We start from the raw sequence: 12,891 nt of genomic DNA, 5'->3' as shown, positions 1-12,891 counted from the left end.
GTACTTGTGCAGCAGGGGTTTTTGAAATAACCAGTGTATGCTGCACTTTTAGCTTCCCCTATCTCCCTTGGTAATTTCTTTCCATGAGTATCTTGGCCAGGCAGAGAACAAAACAGCCTGAACCTGAAGGACTTTTTCACTCTTTTGTGAGATACTAAATCCTCAGATGGGATTTTGCTGGGAGTCCTGGAAGAGGACTGGAGAGCAGTGTCTTTGAGAAGCAGAAATGCTGAGAGAAGGGATTTCTTTCTCATGCTGTGGGAGGAAACACGAGATCTGAGGACTCTGAAAGTTGCAGGAACTTGGGCTGTGCTCTGTGGCAGTGCTGGAAGGCGGTGCTGGCCACATCTAGTCTACATTAGTCTACATGGGAAGACTCTGCGCCAACTGAAAAGGTGCCCCCTCTAGGCAGATGCAGCCCAACAGGCATACAGCTTGATGAGCAGCAGATGGTACCTTTGTCCAGAGGAAAATGAATCAGCCCATGCCAAGGCACAGGGCCTGGCTGCCTCTAGGCTCCCTCATCCCCTCAATCTAGCCCTGTGGGCAGGGCACAAAATGCACCACTGTGTCTCTACAGAAATATAGCCAGACATCAGAGGGAAGCCTCTGTAGTGCACCTAGGGAGGAGAGACCCCAAGTGTTGGCAACCTCAGCCTTAGCATAAGTCCAACACCCCCTTACTATGACGCAGAGAGCCACGACACTGTAAGGACCCACGGATGTTGAAGTTTGACTGTGATATGTCAGCTGGGGCCACAGTGATCTAGCAACTAGAGACCTTGGTCTTGATCCCATACCATTCGACTTCTTGAATATTGATACAATTCTGGAGAATAACGGATCCTGAAAGTAATTGAAATTTGGTTTCCTGGCAGCCTGGTGACGGGGAGTAAGGGTCTGTTTAATTTGATTTAAAGGCAATAAGAACTGGGATGTTTCTTGTACACTTGAGTTGATTTGCTACACCTATCATACCTGAATGACAGTTCCTTTTAAAAAATAAACCATTTTTGGTTTAATAAAACTATAAAATTTAACATGCAAATGACAACAAAATTACTTCTGTTTAGGTCTACATACATAGTTTTTTATTTAGTCCATGTAAACATTATAATACAATCTTAACTTTGAATGTAATCCTGTACAATTTTATTGACATGGTTCCTAACAAGAGGTTATAGTGCTCATCATATAAAACATGAGGAATTCAAGATTATAATGGGCAAGGGTCTGACATTTCCAAGTATTCACTTGGGTACTAAAACAGGTTACTTTTCAATATTTTCTCCTTGTAGCACTGCTTTTTAGATTGTTTTATTTTTTTTTAACCTGAAAAGCAGAAATATCTGAAATGTTACTGCTCTCATATTTACAGTTACTCCGAACTATTTGCAAGTGCCTACAACTGAAATGTTTATTTTTTGAATATTGAATACACTGTAGTGATTAGTTTTAATGACACGTATAAGACTAGTACTTGAACATTATATAGCTTACATTTGTGACAGCCAAATTAATGATTGGAATTGAAAATTAATTTTATAAGTCATTGAGAGGAACAAATATCACAGTCAGAAACATCCAAAAATACTTAATAAAAATTAAATGAATATCATTCTCATTTAACCTAAAATAAGGATGATTTTTGAATAGCTTTTCCTTGTGAATAAAAGTCCAGATAATAAAACAAATATTTACTTAAAACATGTGATACCTTTTTTTCTTGTAAACTTTTCACAAAAAGGACTGGAAGAAGAATTATTTTATCTTATTATAGTGAATAAAATTATAATAGTAAGAATGAAAAAAATCTGATATTCAATTATGCCAGAGATATTTAGGTTCCTTTTCTCTCAAGAGTTCATATTTGAACAGGCTTATCTTCACACGGTCTATTTTCTAGAATGGTAAAAGACAAATATGACCATTCCCAATGCTTACACAAAAAAACTGGAGCACCAAGTTTTAATAAATCCCTCAAGACCATTGTCAAGTATTAAATTCTCCATATAAAGTACACTTTAATGCCTCCATGTTTTTCTTTTACCATGGGATGATTTTTCTTTATTCTCTCTGCTTCAAAGTGCTTCTTATACTCTAAGATCAAACTGGAATATTACCTCTTACATCAAACCCTCTCTAACCTTCAGGCAGAAATAACTGAATAATCATTCACCAATTTCATTAGCTTTAATTATGGAATCTTATCCCTTTGAATTTTGAAGAGTTTTTTTAAACTATGTCCCAGTACACGCCAAAACTGTATAGAAAATACACCAAAATTGTTACCTATGATTGTGGTTGTGAGTTGTACCATGTGTAACTTTTCAGTTTTTCTGTATTTTCTAAATTTTCTGTAAAGGTCATATAATTTATGATTAGAAAAAAACACAACAAAACAAAAATGACATATTAAGTTTTATGAGCTATAATTTATATCTCAGAAAAACCAATACTCTAAGACTAAGCCATAGTAGAGATACCTGAGGAGGGATAAAAGGACTTTGGATGAAGGAGGAACAAAAAAATCCCCAAAGAAAAATTTTACCTCCTTCATATATTATATCTGCATACTATGCTCCTCAGGCAGCTCAGGGGTCGTCAAATAGACCCTGGGAGTACCTCCATCAGTTTCAAGAAAGGGTAAGACAATAATCCAAATAGACAGATGACTACTGACAAAACTAATCTACCTTCCTTAAATAAAATGGATGGAATAACTTAAAGCCTTCTGGGGAAACATAAGACTCAGTGAAGAGTCAATCTCAAATGGCTGGAGCTCCGGACTAAAGCTTCCTGTTCTCAAATGTGAAGCTGAATCTAAAAAAGGCCAACAGTGTCTGCTCATGTGTGCTGAGTAGGGGAAAAGCCCAACTGCAGCACAAAGAGGCCCCCAAATGCTGTGGCTTAAAGAAAAGAAAGCTCCCCTGTCTCTCATAAACTATCTGCAGGAGAGTGGTCTGGTCTGTGGCAGCTCTGTTGCTTGCAGCCATGTAGGCACCCAGTTTCTTTCCACAGTTTATTCACCACAAGGCAGGGATTAGAACACTACAGGCCATGGACCAAATCCAGCCTGCCACTTGGGTTTGCACATAACATTTTATTAGAATACAGCCATTCCCATTTGTTTACATATCATCTTTGGCTGCTTACACACCACAGGGTAGAGACTGAATGGTTACAAACCTGAAAATATTTACTATTTGGCCCTTTACATGAAGAAAAAGTTTGCCCACCCATGCTCTAAAATATGACCATGCTGAGCAGGGTTGGAGGCAGATTTAAGTTCCAGCTTGTGAAAAGAGCACCCAGCCAGCATTGCAAGGCCCAAGCTCAGAAGCAGCACATATCACATCCCTCACACTCTACCACAACGGTATAGTCACAAGTCTTCATGTAGTTGTAAGAAGGCTGGGAAATGAGTCTCTGGCTGAACAACCATGGTCCAGCTACATCTTTACAATGAAACAAAAAGAGGGCAGTCAGTAGCCTCCACCACGTGGTGTGCTTTGTCCATCTGCTTCAACTGACATCATTAAAAGTAGCATATATCCACCTGAGTGTCATGTCATAGGCAAGTGGCCATATTTTTGTCCACACCAGAAATGTACTTTTGCTGCAACCAAGACAATATGCTTTCTAGTATTGTCTATCAGAGAGAACACTGAAGTATGATTTGGCACAAGAAGGAGGCAAGTGTAAGAGCTATAGAAAGTGCCAAGCCAACCCAAAGACAGATTGTGTTTTATTGGAACATGCCGTGTCATAAGCAAGCTGGTTTAAAATGGTATCCGCTCTTCTCAAACAACATCATGGTGTCAAAGGGTGGCCTGGTGAGTGTGCCATGCTAAATGTATTTGGAAACTAATGCCTTCAAAAAAGTGCTGTCCAAAATTCTATTTTGTAAAAATATTCTTCACACACACAAAAAGTTTGAACCTGTTTAGAAATAATTGACCACACACAAAATAAACTGTAAGTCTCCAATCAGGCTCCATTTAAAAAGAAAAAAAAAGTGTACATAAAAAGAGCCAATGAATAGTATCAATTTCCATAGGAGACTTTATAGTCCATTTGCTCTACCACCGTTAGAGATTAGAAGTAAAAAGGCATCTAAGCTGATCTTTCTGCTAGGACGATTCCCTGCAGCAAGTTTTACTGCCTTCTTTGATTCAGTTTTAAATGTCTGGAGCAACGTGTTCTCCCCATCCTTCTCCAAAGGCAATTCAAAGTCCTATGGGAGATTTTTGCAACCGCCATGGTGTAAAAAGTAATAGAATGAGGAATGAAGAGTTAGAGATTCTGGTCCTCACTCTTCTGCTTCTCAACCACATGGACTTGCATGATTCATTCCATGAATTCACTCAAATTGTGTTGAGGCCTCTCTGTGGGAGAAACAAAGATGACAGAAACTAAGCCCAGCCCTTTAAGAGTTTATAATCTAATGCAGGAGTAACTGCAAGAGAAAGAGAAAATGCTTTGGTGGGTGGCTGGTATCACACCTGTTTTGAGTGATGGTTGAGGAGAGTCATGCAAACTGTTATGGAAGGTGGTGAGACCTGGAATGCAAAGAGGAAGGAAAAGGTGGAGGTAGGAGAGGAATGGCTGGTGGCCAATTTCAGCTAGAACTTGTATCATTCACAGGGGAACAATGGGAAATCAGGAAAGATAGAATGGAACCAGTCCTGGAAAACTAATGAATTTTGTTTTTTAGTCAGCCAAGTGACTGAAGGTTTCTGAGAAGGGGGATGATTTGATTAAGGAATAGCTTTAGTAGGATTATTTACATGGTGATATTCACATGGTAAATGAATTGGGGGTAGGGAAACTACTTAAAATCTCATTAGAAAGCTATGATAACAAGACAGATGTGGAAGAGATTATCAGTAAGGAAGAAATTCAAGGAACTATTTTCCCTGTGTTGAACATGATCCAACTGCTTATTTTAGAGATGCTACAATCAAAAAAATGATGAAGCAGAAAATACAACACTTAAGATGACAGATAAAATACTTGTAATTGATATGACAGAAAAATAACAGACTAGAAAGGCATTTCATTCTTAATTTAATGTTTATGAGGATTTTTAACTATTTTGTAAGCTATGAAATGCTGTAAAAATGAAACTCTGGGAAGGATGTAGGAGCGGGTTCCTCTTACTAAGAAGATAGAGTCATAGGGAAGAAATTACTATCCTCTCTAGGCTTTTCACACTTATGCCAAGTTAGATGGACCTTCTAGGTGCTACTTTGAAAAATTTTAACTAGGAAGACAGTCTGTTTTTTTTCTTTTTTTTAATTTCATAGAACTATATTTTGCATACAATAAAATGTACCTATTTTAAGTGTATAGTTCAATAAGCTTTGATGACATATACACCCATGTAATCATCCCCATACACCCATATAATCATCCCCATAATTAAGCTATAGAATGCTTCTGTCGGCCTTCCCCCTCCTTTCCCCGGGCCCCACCACATTCTCTCATAACTCTGCAATCAAACTCCAGCCCCTTCTCAGGCAACTGCTGACCTGACATCTGTCACTACAGATTAATTTTGTTTGTTCTATAAACTTCATGTAAATGCAGTCATAAAATAGGTATTCTTTTGTGTCTGGTTCTTTTTGCTTAGAAGGTTTTGAGCTTCACCAATGCTATTATATGTAAAAGTAGTTTATTCTTTTTTACTGGTAAGTTGCATGAATATTCCACAATTTGTTTATCCATTCATCTGTAAACATATATTAGGGGTGTTTTCAGTTGGGAGCTACTATGAATAAAGCTGCTTTGAACATTAGTGTACCTGTCTTGTTTTGGACATAGGGTTCATTCCTCTTGGACATAGGTTTTCATATACTTCCATATCATCTAAATCTGAGTCATATGGAAGTATATGTTTTCTTTTATAAGAAACTGACAAACTGTTTTCCAAAGTATTTATAGTATTTTACATTCCCAGGAGCAGTATATGAGAGTTCCAGTTGCTCCACATCCTTTCCAACACTTGTTTTTGTTAGTTTTTTAAATTTTAGCCATTCTAGCAGGTTTGTAGTAGTATCAGGGAAATTTGCACTTCCCTGATGATTAATGATATGTTCATGTCCTTCTTGGCCACTGCATATGTATTTTTGTGAAGGGTATGTTCCAATCCTTCACTCCCTTTTTATATTTGTCATTTGTCTTATTTTTGAGTTGTGAGAGTTCTTTACATATGTTAGTATGTTGGATGTAAGTCTATACACACATCTATATATATGTATATGTATATATACATATATGTGTGTATATATGTATATATACATATATGTGTGTATATATGTATATATACATATATGTGTGTATATATGTATATATACATATATGTGTGTATATATGTATATATACATATATGTGTGTATATATGTATATATACATATATGTGTGTATTATGTATATATACATATATGTGTGTATATATGTATATATACATATATGTGTGTATATATGTATATATACATATATGTGTGTGTATGTATATATACATATATGTGTGTGTATATGTATATATACATATGTGTGTATATGTATATGTGTGTGTATATATGTATATATGTATATATGTGTATATATGTATATATACGTGTATATATGTATATATATGTGTGTGTGTATATATATATGGCAAATACTTTATTTCCAGTCTCTTGCTTTTCATTTTCTTAGTGATGTGTCTGGAAGAGCAGTAGTTGTAATGAGTGGGGTTGTAACTTAATTAAAAATTAAGTTTTTAATTTTAATAAAGTCTAATTCATCAATTTTTATGGTTATTGTTCTGTTCTATTTACAAAATCTTGAAAAAAATATGTTTTCTCCTGGAAGCTTTATATGTTCTGCTTTTACTTTAGGTCTATTATCTACTTTAAGTTTACTTTTGTGTACAGTGTGAGTAGGATTGACGCTCATTTCTTTCCCTTTTGAATATCCAGGTATTCCAACACTATCTGTTGAAAATACTATCCTTTCCTTATTGAATTACCGTAGCACCTTTGTCAAATGTTGGTCTATTTCTGAACTCTTTATTTACTCTATTCCACTGATCTATCTTTATACCAAGACCACACTGTCTTGATTATGTAGCTTTGAAGTAAAGCTTGAAATCAGAAAATGGAAATCCTCCAAATTTATTTTTCTTTTAAAGGACAATTTTGACAATTGTAGGTCCTTTTTATTTCCACATATCTATTAGAATCAGCTTGTGTGTTTCTACAAAGAAGTCCTCTGGGAAGACTTGCATTGAATCTAAAGATCAATTTGGGGAAAATTGATTTCTTAACAATATGAGTTTCCTGGTTCAATAATATGATATTTTTCCTTTTTATTTGACTTTTAAATTTTCTCTTAACAATCTTTTGTAGTTTTTAATGTATGGATCTTGTATGTATTTTGTTAAATTCATCCTGAAGTATTTCAGACAGCCTGTCTTAGGAGTTAACTATTGAAGAAAGTAATCTCTCTCATTATTTGTCAGTTTTATTAGTTTAATTACCAGAATAACAATTTCTTCAAATTGGTGGTAGTGGAGGAAGGGTTGTAATGGAGGAGGGGTACTTCTCAATTGGAATGATATATATCTAATTGGATATATATATATATATATATATCCAATTAGAAGATAATTTCCTGACATACTAGAAAATAGTCTCTGTAGATGAGGCCTCACTGAACCCCAGCTTGCAAGCATGTCCATACATACACATACTAAGAAGACTATAAATGAATAAGTCTCCCTGGTGTCAACTATGAAGCTACTTACCGAGATAATTAGGTCTTTAAAGTTGAAAGCAGCTCTTTTATGGATTACCCAGTCTACAAGTCTACGTATGGTTACCATTTTAGAATTATCAGATTTATCACATTAGTGGGCACTATGAAAATGTTTTTCTAGGGCTGGATTTTTTTGTAGCATAATTCTCATGCTTTAGTTTGAATCAGCAATTGCATTTGTGCAATTACAGAGTGCTTGTAGGAGGCCTAAAAACTAAGAGTAGAGAAAAATGTTTTATTAGTAAAGTTTTTCCTAGATGTACAAAATTCTCTTGAAAACACTTTTGGGAAATCTAACTACCTAACTGATGTTTTTCTTTCCACACAGAAATATTGATGATAAAGAGGAAACTAACTTTCTGAACCATTAAATGTGATATCATTTATCTCACCAAATCCCAAGATAGGTATTTTATAGATTGTTCTTCATTTTAAAAGTAGATTACCCAAGATTCCTAGAATAATTATATTGTAAATATAATAATAACATTACTTATACAATGTTTCTTCTATATTTGTGGTCTCAGTCTTTTCTCATATGAATCAAATTAGATAAAGAAGGATTCAGTGTTATTTAATCAGGAAAAAACTCTAAACAAAAGTCAAAGAGCAATCTAAAATATTAAATAGAGATCTGGCTCTGTGTCTTTTCTTTCTTTCCTTTCTTTTTTCCCTCCTTACTCTTCTCGTTTTGATTTTGGGCTTTAAAAGAACACTCAGAAACCACAAATGTTCAAGAAATATTAACAACAATAACAGTCATATATTATCCAGTCTGTGTCAGGAATAAACATTCCGATTTTATAACCTTCAGGCCTCTTCCAGGTATTATTATTTCCACTTTACAAAGAAACTGAAGTTCATAGAGTGTCACTTTCCTTTCCCAAAGTCACATGGCCAAATCTCAAAGATAAAATTCAAATTACAGGGCCAAATCTCTCTCCATCATGCAGATGCCTCCCACATTGCCTGTGACTTTACAGAAGCTTGGAGTCTAAATTATGTGGCTGCTATTAGTAACAACTTCAAGACCGAAGACTGTTGGGCTATTGGCTCCACCGTGGGCACCACTAGGTTTAAACTCAAACAGCCAGATGAGACCACTCGAACCTTGGCAGTTACCAGTTCAGAGGAGCAGCCTAACCCAGCCACTCCACAGTTGCAATTTGAGAGCATCTAGAGGACACCACATACATCTTTTCACCCGGTCTCTGCTGCCACAGATGAAACCTCCTCAATGCCCCCAAGAAGCCATCTTGGGCAGGAAAAAGAGGCAGGTGTAAAATTTGGATGACTAGTAATTTACCAAAAGAAATAGTGATTCCAAAGAGGCTGTTATACTGGCCCTGATTTGAATTTTGAATAGTCTGAATGTTTAAACTAAAAGGAGAAATACAAACATGAAGTGATAGCAGTTCCCACTGTCAAATGGAAGATGTCCCTAACCATCAGCAGGGCGGGGCTCATGAAGATCAGATAAGCTATTAAGAACAGGTGCTACATTTCTTGACCTATCTGAGTTTGGTGTGAATAATCTTGTGACCTCATTACAGTTTTTATAATTTGAATTCATCACCATAAGCTAAAAGAGGATAAACAAAATGAGGAACCACCCGTTTCACAAAGTCTTTTAGGTGCAAGTGTTTTCCACCCTACAAAACACTCAAGCTCAGGAAGGTTAAAGGAATTTGAGTGATCATTTACTTCCATCGACTAGAACATCCTTAGGGTTTCTATTTAAGAAAACCTTAAAAAAAGGGAGCTTTTAGTTTCAATTTGGTTGTCAACATGCGGAAAAAAGGAAAGCTGAAATCAAAGTTATAATACAGTCTGAAAATTAAACATTAAGGGGAAAAGCCATACCTTGAAGAGTAGCCTTTGCTGTCAATCAGTATTTCTGTCTAAATTGTAAAAACAGAGAGGGGGAAATCAGCTTTGCTGTGAACTGCCAAGGGAATTGTCTTTATTCTGCCAGATGCTCCAGATGGTTTTCTTACAGAGAAACTTCATTTCATGCTCGCAGTTGTTTATTTCCATGCATCTAACTCTCAGCCAGGCACTGAAACAGGTACTTCATTGATCTACTAAATATGATTGTAAAATTACTTTATCTTATTTAAAATTGCAAGCCAAGCAGGAAAAGTGAGATCATGTACTTCCCTTCCTTTCTTTTAACCTCAAATTTGAACCTGCTTTTAAATCAGTTTAAAACTAATGAATGACCCTTGTTGCTAAGTGACTCGAGAAACCAGGAAGGAACTATGATCTGGCTTTGTAAAACAAAACATTAAATACTTATGAAAACTTTCCATATAAATCTTTGTACTATCATACAAATAATTCACTTTGGAGGCTATTTGTCTTGAAGAAATCTTATCTTAAAAAGGGGTCATAAGTAGCTGCCTGTAGACTTATACATCTGCTTGTATATTTATAAGCAGCTGTATATTTGTTTCAAGATATTACTTGTTTTAAGATATTACTGCTGAACATTTTTTTAATTCAATGACAGTTTATTGAGTGTTTATTATGGACCCTGTTAGGCACCTAAGATACAAAGAAACACCATGGCATTTTGTGAAGGTTGCATGCTTTCTGGTGGCAGAGGGAAGAATTAGGAGTTTCTTGCAATACATAAAGATCTGTGAAGGCACTGGAGGTGATGATGAAGTGAGGATTGGAGACAAATTCAAGGAATAGCATCGACAGAATTTGTTATCAAATTACATGTGTTGATGAATGAAAAGCCAGGAATAGCTCCCTGGTTTCCAGTTTGGGGATCAGGCTATGTCATTCAATGAGATTAGAAATGTCAGGGTTACAGCAGTACAGCAGGCTCCACATTATCCCAGAGATGAGATCTGGAAGAGCTACTATGTACAGTAAGGCATGCTGTCAGAGATGATTATATCCAAAGACCATTTTTCAGAGACCCAGTGGTTTGTTTCCTAAATGGAAGTATTTGGACCTACTTCAGAACTTACCAAACATAAGCACTGGCCAGGTAGCAAACACATTAAGTGGTGAGAAAGCCTCTTTCAGGAAGAGGACTCTGGTCTTAGGTTAGTACCGCAGCACAGGTCAGCCCACTGTCTGGGCTGATGCTCTTGAATGCATTCTATTAAGAAGTGTTCACTGAGTTAAAAAGAACCACACATAGCAAACCCACTGTAAAGAACCACATAGCTTGGGTTCCTCAAACTCTTCTATCTGCAGCTTTTAGAGGAGCAGAATTATGACACCTATCCATCCCTCACCTTCATTATCTGCAAAATTAGGTTCCACACTCACTGCCAATTATACAAGTCTATAATTTCCCTTCTCATTTCTGGACATTGAAACAGATAAAATGAGAAATTAGTTGAATGCTAGATTTTTTTTTTTTTTTTTTTTTTTTTTTTTTTTTTTTTTTTTGTAGACGGAGTCTTGCCCTTGTCACCCAGGCTGGAGTACAATGGCATGATCTCGGCTCACTGCAACCTCTGCCTCCCAGGCTCAAGCGATTTTCCTGCCTCAGCCTCCCGAGTGGCTGGGATTACAGGCGCACAGCACCATGCCCAGCTAACTTTCGTATTTTTAGTAGAGACGGGGTTTCCCCATGTTGACTAGGCTGGTCTCGAACTCCTGATCTCAGGTGATCCACCTGCCTCAGCCTACCAAAGTGCTGGGATTACAGGCGTGAGCCACCGTGCCTGGCCTAGATTTTTTTTTCAAAGAAAATAAAAATGTTCAATTTCTATGGAAAACAATGAGAATTTATTTCATTTCTTCTGTATAGTACAGGGGTGGCGCTTTGAGGGGATAAACAGCTGAACAAGACAATGACCCAAGACTTCCAGTAGGCCCCATTTTAATGTCACAGTATGAAAATATCTATAATTTTGAATTTTGAAAGATGAATGTTTCTTTAGCACAAAATTCTTCATTCTTCTAACTCCAGTTGTAAGAAAATAATGGCAATTAGGCCACCACGTTCCTAGAATTAATTACATACACATTTTTAAATAGCGTTAACTTTAAGTGGCCTCCCACTAAGATATGAAGTACATATCTATTTGGAGGATTAGAAATTAAAATTTCCAGCTTTCAATAAGAATCAAACTGATAGTGTACTAAAAATAAACTAAGGTCATCTGATTGAAAGGCTTCACCTCTGTCTCACACTCCAGCTCTTTTCTTGGAAGAGAAGAAACCATTTCTATTAAGGGAGCAACAAAGGGCTGTTTTGTACATTCATTACATTCACAGTGAGGGAAATGTTCTGTCCTGTCAATATCAGTGTATCTAATATAAAATCATTAATTCCATACCTGCTAGCTTTTTTAGTAAAACTGTATTAAAATTAAAAGTAAAACTTACAGTATTTGTTTCGACCTATAAACCTGGTTAACATCCATTAGATTAGATTGATTTTCATTAAAATAAGTGCTACACAAGACGTGTCATAACTAAGCATCTTCTTGTTCTTTGTTTTGTTTTTTCTAGAGCCCCAGCAGCTACTATTAATGAGTGTCTGGAATATGTTCCTGGCATTTCACCTACACTCTCTCCAATCCTTCCAAGAAACTCACAAAGCAGGTATTATTACCAACAAGAGACCAGACACCCTGAGAATTTACACTCCTTCCCCAAGACCACACAGTCAATGATAATTGATGATGTTGCCACTTGTACCAAAGTCCATCTGGCTTCAAAGCCTGCTGTCTCCCCATTCAACAAAATGTCTCTCTGCCCTTACTTTTTTTCCCCTTCAGGGCTTTTTCTTGAACTTCTCTTCCTCACAACAGTTAAATCATCCATTTAAAGATGTCAGACAAGCTCTGTGTTCTAAGGTGAGTAGTCAGATCTCATTTGGTTCACCTTGTCTACCACTTATCCTTTGTTTATTCATTCTTCTTGTAACCTCTTTCTTTTCCAAAGCTGAAAGTAGATAAAACTAGCTATTTCAATAATAACAAAAATATGTACCATTTGAGGAGAAAATATTTGTATATTCTTTAGTAGTGTTGAATATTCAATAAAGTTGTAAAAATAGAAGAATGTTAACTACTGTAGCAAAATTAATAAACCCAGTTTTCCTGAATA

Source organism: Pongo pygmaeus, chromosome 5 (assembly GCF_028885625.2).
Source record: "Pongo pygmaeus isolate AG05252 chromosome 5, NHGRI_mPonPyg2-v2.0_pri, whole genome shotgun sequence".
Lineage (NCBI taxonomy): Eukaryota > Metazoa > Chordata > Mammalia > Primates > Hominidae > Pongo > Pongo pygmaeus.
Note: the sequence above shows the minus strand (reverse complement) of the source record.